The 15,101-nt window shown below is 34.6% G+C and overlaps 1 pseudogene; it reads right to left on the reverse strand.

Annotated features, from left to right (window-relative positions):
- Positions 1-1,255: 1,255 nt before the first annotated feature.
- On the reverse strand, positions 1,256-2,884 carry LOC133179945 (uncharacterized; annotated as a pseudogene).
- Positions 2,885-15,101: the final 12,217 nt, after the last annotated feature.

The following is a 15,101-nucleotide window of genomic DNA, read 5'->3' on the forward strand; positions in this document are numbered from 1 at the left end:
TCACAATAGGGAAACTTCCCTTGATATCCAGATTTGTGCTTTGGCTTGGAGGTGCTAGCATAGTTGACTGTCGGATTTTCTGTGAGTGTATCAAGATGAGCTTTCGTGAGTTCCACTTGTCTGCACGTCTGAATAATTTTATCCAAAGTCAGTTCTGCTGCCAGAATTTCCATAAGTTTTTCAGTACACTTTCTGTCATTCACACCATTTATGGTCATGTCACAAATAAATCCTTCACGCTGATCTCCATATTCACAGAACTCTGCTTTCTTCTTAAGTTCAGATATGTAATCCATAATGGTTTTGTTGCCTCGTTTGGTGTTCAGAAATTCCTGTCTTTTAATGTTTCTGTAATTATGTACACCGTAATGTCTGTCAAACTTTCGAAAAAACTGTGGTTAAATCGTGTTTGTTCTCCGCCGGAACAGCCTGAATTCCAGCATCTTCATTAGCTTCAACTTCCGGTGCCCATGTAAATGAATCGTAAATCTTTATCGCCTCACGTCCCATGTTAGCTAATAAAACTCCTACCTTGCGTTTTCCCGGTTTGTCATCAAGACCAAGCGCGTCAAGATGTATCAAAAATGAACGCTTATAAGCATCCAATTCCTGTGCAGTCGTGTTAGGGTCACTAGGGTTAAATTCTGGCAAAGTTCTAAGCGACTGTGTAGACATGACGTTCCTGTTTCACGTTAGAATAAAGATCCCCAAATCTTCATGGACGTGTTTTCACTATTATCAAGTGTCGATGTCGATCTGTTTAGGCGATATCCCCAGCTTTCTGACACCATGTAATAGATGTAACAACCAAGCCGCCACGCTGATTACTAATTTATTAACTCCCACTCCTGGAGAGTTCCACAACATAAAAAGTTAGATAATTTGTACAAAAGACAATTCTATTACAACTAGGACGTTGGACTGAAGCTTATTAAAGTTTATGTTTCAATTATAATTTATTTTATGAAATTCCAGGATTTTGTACAAATTTATTGAATAACTTGTTTACTTGAATCTGATTTGTCTATTTCATATGTAAAGGAGTATTTTTGTATTGTTCATTATAAAATACGATCTACGGCGCTCTTCGAGAGAGCCGCTATACGATCATCTGTACGACCTATCACTTTCTGTGATTAAACTTCTTGAAAAAGACTATTGGTCTCATTGGCTTACATAAAATACAGTGATATACTAATTAGCATAATAATTATCAATAGTGTAAAGAGCATTATTACATTATCATTTCACATTGTTACGTAAAACCATGCGGAATATTAGATCTTTCCAAGGGCCTGTCCACAGTTATGTCCAGCTGGCTATTTCCGAAGTCTGGGTGACACAAAGCTCAAGTGGATGTTAGAGGCGTTTCTCCATTTACAGCAAGTGACTTAGAGGACGCTTTCTCCGGAAGATCTCCAAATTAGCTGCACAAAGATGCTAATATTTCTTTGGCAGCTAAGAACTCAACATCAATTTCAGCATTTTTCTCGTTTTCTTTTGGGTTTAGAGATTTCCTCTTGGTATCCTCTTTTCCTGATTTATTTCTTTTTCCGCCAGTGCTTGTTTTCTTTTTTCCCCCTGTTTCTTAGAATTTTTCTTCATCGGCCTATTTCTTCCCCTTTTCATGTTCTTTTTGATTTTTTTTTTTATTGGGGGGGGGGGTCATTTCCAAATCCTGCTCTTTGCTCTCTTTTGCTCTTTCTGTTGTTGTTTTTTCTCGCTTTCCTTTTTTCCTGATGTTCAACTTTCTCCAAACAATTCTTAAAATAATTAAGTAAGGCCTCCAATCTCTCTTCATAAGTGTCATACTGCTTCCCTCGCGAGATTTTCTTTTCAGCCTTAATTGCCTCTTCATTGAGAAGTTCTTCATTTTCTAAGAATCAAATAATTTTTTGAGTGTTCAAATGAAGCAAAGTAACTCCGCTTTGGATTGTTTTATTAAATATCCTTAGTAAAAATATAAGTACACATAATATATTTGCAATTTTTGTCTATTTAAAAAAAAGTTGCATTGAAATTGCTATAAGCAACTCGAAGTAACTAATTAATGCTTTGGTAGGTATTTAAAGTTACGTAGCACCTGATGACGTTTACACTTTGATTAATATAACGTTCTCTGAATTCCTACAATTTTATGATTTACCTAGTACACAAAGAGCTCTTGTTTATTATCCCTGATTGATTTATTCACGATATTTTAAAATTGATTTTTTTTACGTTTTAATGTCCCTGATCTTTACACATGCATATATACTAGTAGAATACAGGTCTCCGTTTACCAATGTTTAACATCACTGCGATTTATTTTACCTCTCAACATATAAGAGCTTCCTCAAGGGACATAACAAGGTGCGTGGTTTTTCATTGACTGAATATATCTGATCTTTCCCCGATTTGAAATTGGGGGGGGGGGGATACTTGTACATGTAAATAGTTTTTTCATCAACGAGGATCAACGGAGAAAGAACAACATAAGTACACAAATAAATAAAAAAAAAATTATCCTACATATCGTAATACATGTATATACCAATGAGTGAAAACAATATTACCCGCTTTCCTTTGTTTGAATAGCAAGTGCATTTTCATAATCTGATTATCTGATTTTCACGATTATAGAGAAGTATATAACAAAGAGCAAAAACAGTTAACTCAGTTTCTTCTTTTAAAAAAAGCCTGCGTGAAAAGCTGTTACATAAGATTCTTACACTGCACTTTGATAATGCATCCAGAGAACATGCCAGATATTTCCCAGTTCATCTTCACTTTCTCGCCATTCTTGAAGGAATTCATCAACTCAAGCTTTTTGGATTTCTGTCCAACGACACTTAAACTCATGTCCTTGTAAATAAGGATGCAAGCGAACATCATAACGCTGGTCAGTTAAAATTTTTGGTCTTCGATAAGTTCTGCACTGCGCAATGTATGTTTAAACAAAGAGGGTTGAAGACAAAATGACCTAGGGTATTATAAGCCAATATATAATAGAGAGAATGTTGCAACATGGTTAAAGCTACGTTAATCGACAAATAAGATTTTTTTAAAAAAGAGAAAGTTTATAAAGTAATGGATAGGAAAATTATAATTTCGAACAAAGTCACGGCCTTATGCAGTTAGATAAAAGAAAAATGTTATCAATGTTTCCCCCTTGGTTACCTTACATGTAGTGACCATCCACTCTAAAAAGTATTGAATTACGTACATAACTGCTTACAACCGAATCGCCAATCTTGATTACTTGACCGAGATTTTTTGATAAATCAGTTGAAAAGGGGACAAAAGCGTAAAGGAGCTGGAAGACGGGGTCCCTACAAGAGGTTTATATAGAGGAATTCTGCAGTTCAGAATCTCTTAAGGGGAATGAAGATATGACAATGTCCTTGTCAGATCCCACTAATGCAGATATCGATGTCACCATGACAGAATGTTCTTCACTAAGCATGCCAAGTGTTGAAAGCGAATTATCTGAAGAGGTACGAGTATATTGCATTTTAAACTTTATCACGTCAGTACGATTCTCTTAATATTTCAAACGCCTACAATGTTTATAGATACAAACTGTGTAAATACGTCTCATTTCAAAAAGAAATAAATAATAACGTCCAATCTAATTAAAATAAGATCTTTTACGCGCCTGTGTTTTATTATGTCGCTTTTACAAAAACATAACATTTTTACAACAAGATTTTAATGTACATATTTTTATTAGCTATTTTGTAATCTTCAATTTAACTGTTTATATATTTTATATACAAGTCCGTCGGATGGGAATTTTATAGTGCCCCCTGTGAAGGACTGAATCGTTTCTTAGGTTTTCGAAAAATAGTAGGCTCATTGGGGGCCGCCAGAGAAACCAAAAAATTTTCAAAACCGTTCTTATAAACCTAATTATCAGCCGAAGTATGGCTGAAACATTTCCAACAATAATCAATCAATTAGAATTTTTTCTCTAAAATTACATTGACCGATCAATTCAAATGTAGAATAGTTAAAGCAATATATCTATCTATCTATCTATCTATTTATCTATCAATCTATCTATCTATTTATCTATCTATCTATCTATCTATATATATATGAAGTTGTGGGGTCTTGTATAATTGTATTAAGTTGCTAAGTTGTGAAGTCTTGTATATAACGTTGTAGTGGGGTCTTGTGTATATATATAAAGTTGTTGGGTCTTGTATATATATATATGAAGTTGTAGGGTCTTGTTTAATTGTATTAAGTTTGTAAGTTGTGAAGTCTTGTATATAAAGTTGTGAGGTCTTGTGTATATATATAAAGTTGCGGGGCCTTGTATAATTGTATTAAGTTGTTAAGATGTGAGGTCTCGTGTCTTAAGTTGTGGAGTCTTATATATTAAGTTGTGAGGTTTCATGTCGTGACTTTTTTTATCCAATGAGATTTCAAACTTTTTAAACAAATGGAGGACTCCAAAATGAAGTCTGTTGGATTTGTTTTATCTAAAAAAATATTGTGTGTATGATGAAATAAATGCCTTCTGTTTCCAAAAAAGGATTGAATATTGACCAGTTCATGATGAATATGGTAGGGTTTTTAGAATATACGTTTTTTCTTTCAAAGAAGCTTTGCAAGTCATTAAGTTTTTAAGAAGAAGAAACTTGGATGCAGTTTTTGTAAATTTTGTTCAATAATTAAACTGCCATGACATATCAAATCAAAATTGATTTATAGGAAGGTATGAGGTGAGTCAAAATTTCATACTCACTCATTTTATTTTACCGCTAATGTCATAACAGTCTAATGTATAATGATTATAGCAGATTAATTTCACATTAAATTCAAGATCAAAGACCTATTTTTGTCTTTTCTGCAGGTGTAAATTTGTCTGATGATGCCTTCAACCAGGAATGTCCATGAAACAGTCAAATTTGGAAATTGTAGTTACATAATTATCGGCCGCAGCAGCGGTTGTGTTAGAATGTGCACATGGGGAAATGAGACGTCATTTTTTATTGCTTCGTTGGAAAAATTCCTCATTGATAACAAACATAAAAGTTACGAATAAAAGCCTTTAAAAATGCTTAAAATTAAGTCTAAATATTTTATGTTTAAATTTCTTTTTCATTTCTCGTCAGATATTTATGAATTGAATGATTTTACAAACAGTTGTTTCATGAACTGCTCCCTAACATGGGTGTGTGTAAGATATAAAAAAAAAACGTATTGAGTTTCCGGATATGAATTACAGTGCATAAAATAATTAATAAAATGGAATAAGAACTGAATTTTGTTTTGAATTTACTCGGCAGTTGCAAGTGACCTAATGATTTTTTTTTCTGCAATTCACATACATATCTGTCATAACACTGATCGGCATTATAAAGTGACAGATATCCAATGTATCAGCACGTGAAGCTTGTGTCCTTTTTGTCCGCATTCAGACATTCATAATCAATCATTTTAGATATTTGTTGCATCTGTTCTTGAATCAAATAATTTGATCATGATACATTCCTATCCTTTATTTCAGTCCGATTTTCATATTAATGAATTTATTTTTATTTAAATAAAATATTTAACAGTTGATCATTGAAAACTAGTGTAAAAAAGCACAGAAAAGTAAAGCAAGTGTTAAAATGTATCATATACTTTTTCTATTTGGATTTTTTCTTTGGATTCTTTCTCGTGGAAATTCTTCAAAATGAAATATATTTTTGCGGCCGATTTGATGCTTTGCATCCATTTAACTTGTTTGTTATTGTGTATGATTTTGATTTCAGGCATTAAAAGAAAAAAGGGGACCAGTGAAGAAGAAAGAGTTGTCAACTGCATTTGGAATGCAGATACAGTCAAAGTCCAACATAACTGATATATGAATGCTCAGAAAAAAAATCAGATTTTAAGGGAAAGATGTTTTGTGGAATATAATGAGAAGATTGACTAAAGTCTATGATTTGATTATGCATTTGGAAAATGTGAAAACTGTAAAGCATTGTATAAGAAAAAGGATATTTGGAAACACGGCAAACATTGTATTGTGAAGAAAATCAAAGAGAGCGGCAAATATCCAGTGAAGAATGGTCGTCTGTTCCTACCAGTAAAAAATTGTCATGATGGATTGTTCAAAAACGTCCTGATCACCATGAGGGATGATGACGTCAGGTTGGCGATGGAATCTGATTCAAGAATTCTGGATTTCGGAAGAAGGCTTTTAGAGAAACATGGCCATGAGCCATACAAGTTTCCATACATTTCTCAGAAGATCAGGGAATCGTGTCGCTTACTTCTGGCTTGTCAAGTTGAATGAATGTAAGGATGTGAAGTCCATAGATGATATTTTACAGAGCAAAAACTGGGATCTCATCATTAAATTTGTTAAAATAATGGCCCCGTATAATGAAGAGGTACACCATCATTAACCGTCATAATTGGACACAGCAGCCAAAAATGTGCAAGATATTTGAAGCCCGAAGGAATAAACAATGAAGACCAACAGGAAATAGACAGAGCGGAGAACTTTTTGACCATATATAAAATTGACTGGAATAATGACATTTCAGGGCATGTTCTTAGTTCATTGGTCGAAAATCGATGTAACAAACCACTTCTCTTTCCAATAGTGAAGGATGAAGTGTTAATAACGGACGAGTTTTCACAAGGGGCACAGTCATAAATTGTATGGCTTAATTTCTCTTTGTTGGAAAGGGAAACCCACTGCTGTAAAGAAAGCTTGTCCAAGAAATCTTTTTTTTCCACCACATTTGTTGTTGGTTTGCCAATATTTTGATTATCTCAGATAGTTTTGGACACGGGGAAGTTGACGGACAAATTTATCAAAAGGCAGGTGCATTTTAGGATATTTATGCATTACACTTTCATAAAATCCCAATCTTAATGTTGCCAAAATATTTGAGGATTTTATGCTCGTTTCAGAAACTGCTGTAGTATCTCTGGATGACCACCACTGGATGCTGTCAGGGTCTCTGCTGTTGCGGCCAATGATTACTTTTGCATAATTGCAGAAGTTCATGTTGCAATTTTTTTTTAACCCAGGATCTTCTTATAATGTATTTTGCACCTGCCCTATTCTTCTAACCATTATTTGTGACAGTTGTTGTTTCTGGTGATCTCAAGGTCAACCTTAGCATTCAGCCATTATGTGTTAATATAATCTCGAAGTAATTTTTTAAAATTAATTTATACAATTTTTAAAATGACAATCACTGCTACCAAAGATGTTCAAATTGAATAATTTCTTCAGAAAATGCAATTAAATGGAGTTTACGGTTGTTTATTATTTTTTTCAAATATTACAGTTATGCATTTTAACATGTTTAAGTCTTAAAAAGTGTCTTTAAAATCATTTTCTATAATTAAAATTAATTTTCTCCAATCCTTGTGCTCCACAATTACTTTAAGAAGTCTCACTTAATATTAGAGTATTTTTGTTTTGAGGGTACATGTACTTGTTTTTCTATAATTCCTCATTGTTAACTCTATGTGAAAAATACTTGGTTCAATTAAAATTTGAAAATTAAGAAAAAGGGTTATTATTTATTTGACTTTTTTGTGGTTTGAGTTTTACATGTGTTAAATCTTTATTTCTCTCTTGGAGCAGGCCCTATATATTTGAGACCCTGAAGAGGGGGTGGCCGATATGCCCTAGGCCTCTTCATTTCCAGGATAATATGACATGGTTTCTTTCCATATATCTTGCTGCATGCATACCCCCCTGTATGTAGATGTTTATATTTTGGATGTATTTAAAAATGGCGGAGGGACAATTATAGATTTATGACGCAATGTTATGCAATTCATAAAATGACATCTGAGCATGCGCCATCTATCTATAGGGGGCGTTTTTTAAGCGAAGGATTGTGCAATCGTATGAGAAATGTATAGATGTATACCCTAAATCTATAATTGAAACACCCGAAATTTTATTTATATGAATTAAAAATAAAATACATAGATGTAAAGCGAAGTGATAGATAAAGTGTCCAAAATAATTGGTCGTTGTTTGTGACCCATGCCGCTTCAGGAGGAGTATAAAAGAATAAAAGGGATTGCTAATTCTTCATTCAGTCTTTGAACTGGCCAAGAAAGGGTTGGGTAGAAAAAAAAAATAAAATGGAGAGTGTTGCGGTTATGACAAATTTGATTGAGAACACTTGTGATGAAGAGTGTAGGACAACACTCAAACGTTGCTGGTGGGACAAAGTGTGGATGACTCCAATGTTTATAATTTTAATGGCTGTTCTTGTATTGCTTTGTGTCAATATCCTATGGCTGTAGAAAAGACAAAATGGATGGATATCGTAAAATGGAAAAATGATGATAACGTCTCCAATGTGCTCGTATACTGACCAGTCTCCTCTTACTAATGATGTTTATGTTTCTATATGTAGCTTAAACCAGAACAGATTGATTGATATTCGGCGTTTTAAAGACGGTTTACCGACTATTGAGGGAATACGGATGAGTAGAATGCAATGGCAATATTTGAAAACATCTGTTGGACATATTGACTCCTCTATTTTAAAACGTCCCCCTTTGAACCGCGTGCAAGTTTGAATTTAATTTGATATTACATAAATTACTTGCTTTTATTTTTTGACACTTAGTCCAATGAAAATAGCTTTTCAATTATAAATATCTCTTCTTTTGGCTTAAGTGTTCATTTCATTATGGATAGTCAAAGGACACAGTACATATGGGAAATTGTAGCCTGGAGCGCACTAAGATTGAAAGAGTCTGAAAACAAAACTTGGACTTTACAGGAAAGTCAATGGTTTGATCGCAAAACAGATTGTATCAAAGATTTTCAAAGTGTTATCAAGCACGGGACGTATTATGTTATGGCGTTCATGTCCGTCCGTCAGTCTGTTAGCTTTTTTCGTGTCCGGCTCATAACTTTAATACTATCAGGCCTAGGATTATCAAACTTTGTCAGCTGATACTCTTGGGTAAGTGTGTCGCATATTTAAAGTAGGTCGCTTTGACCTTTAATGAAGATGCTATGGCCAAATATGGAAAATCCTGTCCGGCTCATAGCTAGAAAACTACTCAGAATCATCAAACTTGGCTTCTTTATGCATCTTAGGTAGAAGGTGTGTCGCGACATATTTCAAGGTCACTGTGCCCTTTAATTTAGGTGAAAATAAAACAAGAAGTCTGTGAGCGAATGCTCACTAATAATACCCCCGCTCTGATGTGAATACACAAGTTCGGTTATGGACAAACACAGTAATAATCAGGAAATTGACATCGGATTTGTAAAAACTGAATCCCAACATATGGCATGCCTAAACAAAGAAAAAATTTCAAGCATCTGCGATGAGCAGTTGCTGAGAAAACTATGACCAAAATTTATTACGTATGGTACGGACAGATGCATGGATAAACAGGAAGTTGACATCGGATTTGTTCCAAAAATGAATCCTATTATATGGCATGCCTAAACAAAGATTGTGCTAAAATTTCAAGCATCTGCAATGAGTAGTTGCTGAGAAAACTACGACCAAAATTTGTTATGTATGGTACGGACAGACGCACGGATAAACAGGAAGTTGACATCGGATTCGTACAAAAATGAATCCCACCATATGGCATGCCTAAACAAAGAGTGTGTTAAAATTTCAAGCACCTATGATGAGTAGTTGCTGAGAAAACTGCGACCAAAGTTTGTTATGTGTGGTACGGACAGACGCACGGATAAAGAGGAAGTTGACATCGGATTCGTACAAAAATGAATCCCACCATATGGCATGCCTAAACAAAGAGTGTGTTAAAATTTCAAGCACCTGCGATGAGTAGTTGCTGAGAAAACTGCGACCAAAGTTTGTTATGTGTGATACGGACAGACGCACGGATAAACAGGAAGTTGACATCGGATTCGTACAAAAATGAATCCCACCATATGGCATGCCTAAACAAAGATTGTGCTAAAATTTCAAGCATCTGCGATGAGTAGTTGCTGAGAAAACTACGACCAAATTTTTTTATGTATGGTACGGACAAACGCACGGATAAACAGGAAGTTGACATCGAATTCGTACAAAAATGAATCCCACCATATGGCATGCCTAAACAAAGAGTGTGTTAAAATTTCAAGCACCTATGATGAGTAGTTGCTGAGAAAACTGCGACCAAAGTTTGTTACGGACAGACAGACAGACAGACAGACAGACACACAAGGGTAAAACAGTATACCCTCCTCTCCTTCGGAGCGGGGGTATAAAAACTGTCTTTTTACTATTAGATTACACAATCCCAAAAAATGCAAGAGTGTTGCAGTATCCTTATTAAAAAAATGTTAAATCAAGAAGTATTTATTTTTTTTCATTATATACTTTACAGCAATCTATAACAAATGTAATGTTACAAAAGAAATTCCACCTCTCCCATGGGTGTACTTACCAAGCACTGGTCAAGGAGAATTTGATAACAGAGAATGGCATGTCAAATTAGAGAGAAATTAATGAGTTTAGTGTGAGGAGCTAACTGGTAGAGCATCTCTGATCAAGCAGGTGTTATCTTTATCTCTTGGGAACTGGGCAAAAAGAATCAGCCGTGTTGGATTAAATAGTTGGCCAGCCTAACTTTTAAAATGAATTTGGTAGAAAGTAATTAAAACTTATTTGATATTGTATAATAAATTAATTTGATATTATACAATAAACTAATTTGATATTGTATAATATAATTAAGACTAATTATACTCGGGAGGGCGGGGTGATATTGGAATAAGCATGCCCGTTGTCCGTATGAATTACAGCCTAAAACCAGTCTGACATTAAATCTGAAAAAATCAAGTTTTTAAAAAAATGTTTGAATTATGGTAGATAGTCCCTACAAATCTAAGAGTAATGCAGGAACCTTATTAAAAATGTTGCATCAAGATTACACAGGTTTTTTGTTTCTTTTTATAAATATTTGTAACAAATTAAAAAAAGTCTTTGTTTTCAAATTTAATTTCAGAATGACATAAATAGGCATTTTTATTGCACTACAAAGCAGATAGTATGCATAGATCCATTCATCCGTTGGTAGTAATGAGTGGACATGCATTCAGTTAAAGATTAATTAATTATTTCAGTGTAGGGAGGCTAGCTGTCTCAATCATTTTTGCTAGAGGATCTTTGATCAAGCAGCTCTTATCTGTATCCTTTGGGAAGTAGACAGAAGAACTGCTTGTCAGTAAATGAGTTTATAGCATATGTCATTTGATAGCCAGCCTTTTATTTTTAATATTAATTTGATACAGATTGAGCTGTTGAGACTAAATTGATGTCGTTTAATATGATATTTTTATTTAATTCTTTTTAAAATATCAACTAATTCAGAACATCATATCTCACAAATCTGAAAGCTGGGGAGGGGGGGGGGGCTGCAGATGGGCATTTGTCAAGCTCTAACACAACCAGTTGAGGATCTATAATGTAATATTTGTTATAATTAATGCCTACACCACAGGAGATGTATAAACAAATAATATAAGGAATGGAAAAATCCTTGAAATCCTTGTATCAAGATTGACATGATTTTCTTGCACTCTGAACTGTGGGCACTTTATTAAGAAATGTAGTTCTATGCTTTATCATCAAACTTGTAAAGCAGTGTTGTAAGTATCTCTCATAACAAGATTCTTTGCAAAGTCTGCACTCTGAGAATCGTTAATGCACTGAGAATTTTGTGTATTCCCTAGCAAAAAAATTACTATAGAAAATACTTCGATTAACTTTACTTTAGAACTTTTTTCGAGGTTTAAAAGTCGCCCACGTGGCGTAGTGGTTATAGCGTCTGCACTAGAGTCGCGGAGTAAGCAGTTGATCCTTACGTCGCGGGTTCGAATCCCACAGTGGGACGGACGTGGAGACCGGTCCTTCTGATGAGACCGTTTAAACCGAGGTACCGTGTCGCAGTAGGTGCTAGCACGAAAAAGAACCCTCACTGCTCAACGGCCGTAAGTAGCCTTTCACTGGCAAGTGGTGGCGTCTCCATATGAGTGAAATATTCTCGAGAGGGACGTCAAAAAACAAACAATCAATCAAGGTTTAAAGCCTATATATTTCTTAACATACATACCAGAGATGCATTTCTTTTAAATAATAATATGTAAATATATTGTATTTCTTTTTAATATAAGATACTTGCTTGTAAGAATTACAAAAAAATTGACGATTTAAATACATAGTAAAAATACTTTGATTAACTATAGTCAAAAATGTTTTTTCTATAGTTAACTCTAGTAGACTATAATACTTTTTTCGTAGGGTTGTTCAAGGGCCCATATTTCTTTTCTTTGTACTGTAAACCAGGATATTTTGATTTCTGTGTTATTTTCACCCAATTGGCTTAGGCCATCTGTGGGAGAAATTAAAAAGTAATTTCAGAGAAAGTCATATCTTTGAATACAACTCTGTATAGGCGAAATTGTTTGAAGGTGTGATAAGTAGAAAATAACACTTAAAAATAAATCTGTTTCCTGTATATTTTTTTCACATTAAAAAAAAATTAAAGTATAACTGAAAGAAATTGGAATCATGAACAACTTCTAGAGGCTCTTGTGTTAGCTGAATGGGAGATCCAGTGTCAGTGATGAAAACCCCATTTTATCGAAGGCCTGATTTTCGTCACTGATCAACTTGGGACTTTTATCTTACTGGTATTTTTTTTCAGAAAAAAAAAACTCTCTCAAAAGGGTTATTATAACGTTATAATGCTTACATAAAATATCAGGAGTAATGATTATATACTGAATTCATTTTGTTGTTAAAATTCATTATGAAGTTCATAAGGACGCCCTCATATACGTCCCTCCACAGTCTTTCTATTGTGGACACTCTTTCCGGTGATCATGCTTCCTCTTTATGGTCCTTGAGTTCTGACCATATATTAGGCAACAGTTTTGTTCTCAAGTCTTTTGTTGGCAGAGCGAACTCTTAAGAGGAAAACCATATCTTTGAATAACATGTTTAAAGCAACTAAAAATTGTTTCAGATTTATTGTTGTCTCTAAAATAAAGAATTGTCTCAAACATAAATCTAAACATAAACGTATCCAACACATCCTCTTGCGTTGGGGTTGCATCTCTCAAGTGCATTGTGCTGATGCAATCCAAGGCTGCAGAAGTTAAAATGTATAGATGTTTTGAATAAGCAGGTATATCGCACAAACTGCAACAATGCTACCTTAACTGTTGTGGTGGAAATTCGGTTAATTCTAAGAGCTCTTCAATGAGGATTTCCAAGTATGGATCAAGTGTCCTTGGTTCACATCCTTTTGTACCACTTGAAAAAATACCCATCTGCAGCATAGGTCCAATAACTTGGCGAATACCTAGGTTAATCCAGATGCTCTGGAAGCTGGAGGTGTAGAAACACGGTACATTGGGTAGAAAATGATGGGCTGCTTTAAAAGTTTCTTATGGAATTGTAACTCTCTGTGCAGAATCTTTGCAACCGACTGAAGTTGTCGAGTATTTTTCTCGGTGTTGAATTTAGCCTTGGAGGTGTAAACACATAGTACTATTGGGTAGATAAGAATGGTCCACCTTCATGGTGTAACAAAGTGGCATGGATTGGATGTGTCTTGGCATTTCTCTAACAGCTTGAATTTTTGGAGTCAAATTGTTGGTAGACATGCTTGGAGATGAAAATGACATGGGGATGCGTATAAAAAATCTTCTCAAAAACAGCAGAGCCGTGATATGATGTATTGATATGGAAGCAGGGTCAGGTAATATAGATTCAAATTTTTCAAATCATGACACACACCCCCACCCCTCATTAGGCGATCATAGTTCGACATTGAAATATTTCGAAATATCTTTAAAGACCTTCTTTCGAACAACAGCACAACAGCAAAACCATGATAAGTCATATTAATTCAGAAACATCCTCAGGTATTGAAGGTTCAAGTTTGTTCAAATCATGTTCTCAAGAATAGGGCGGGCAACAACAGACGATCAAACATAGAGAAAAAATCTAAAGCCATGATTAAGCAAAGAAATATGGAAGCATCCTTAGTAAGTTTATATTGATGTGTGAACAAATCATGCGTGCCTTTCTTCCGGAAGGAGGGGGGGGGTATTTGTGATTACATATATTAATCTTTTCAATATTAAACTGATTTCTGCTTTTAACTAGCAAATCTGCTCAGGTGAGCGATATGGTCCATAGGCCTCTCGTTAAGAATTCATGTCAGCTTTAAGTTATAACAGTCTTTCAGCACAAGAGTCGATTTCTTTATGCACAAAAACACGTATCTCTCCAGTCTTTCACCTTTATGCCACGGCAGGCATAGTGGCACCATCTTAAACATGTGGCAGCGCAGAAAGGGAGCTCCTTTTGTTCGATTTTCCACACGGACATATGAGATAAAATCTACAAATTGTTTAGAGTAACTTCATAAGAAATCCTGTTGATTCATGACAGTCCTTATATGCTTGCATAAGTTACTTATTTTGAACAATATATAAATGCTTTTTTGCCCGAGTTTTTTTCATCCAAGTGCCGTCCACAGGTCTAAATTTGCAGTCCTCCACCGATACGTGGTGGTCCCAGTATGTAATAAGTTATTTTTTAACTAACATATTCCATACTTTGGATAAAAGGAAATTACACTTGTCATGGAACAACTCAAGCACACACTTAAATCTGCCTGCAATGGTTTTCGTACTGACCCTGAAGATGATTTTTTAGGTCACCTGAGTCACTCAGGTGACCTACTCCTACCCTTTTTTGTCCGTCGTCGTGCGATGTGCGTTAACATTTGAAAATTTTCAGCTTCTTCTCTGAAACCGCTAAACCAATTTCAACCAAATTTGGCATATAGCATCTATGGGTGAAGGGGAACAAAAAAACGATGAATTTCATGGTCTCTGATAAATTTTTAACATAGTAGTTAAAAAATGAGATTTTTTCCCCTCCAATTTACGTATTGACATAATGCACATTTATACTGTACAATGTACATTAATTTTTTTTTTTTATGATCACTTATTTAGATCGATAATTTCAATGTTGATCTGAATAAATTAAAACGTGCATGTAAATTGAAATAATAAATAAAAATAATTATGAAGTTTTTCACAGGAGCTTCGGAGATCCCTGTCCTTGGTTTTACAA

The sequence above is a fragment of the Saccostrea echinata genome, unplaced genomic scaffold (assembly GCF_033153115.1).
Source record: "Saccostrea echinata isolate AGI-Se365-2 ecotype Australia unplaced genomic scaffold, CSIRO_AGI_Sech_v1 ptg000005l, whole genome shotgun sequence".
Taxonomy (NCBI): domain Eukaryota; kingdom Metazoa; phylum Mollusca; class Bivalvia; order Ostreida; family Ostreidae; genus Saccostrea; species Saccostrea echinata.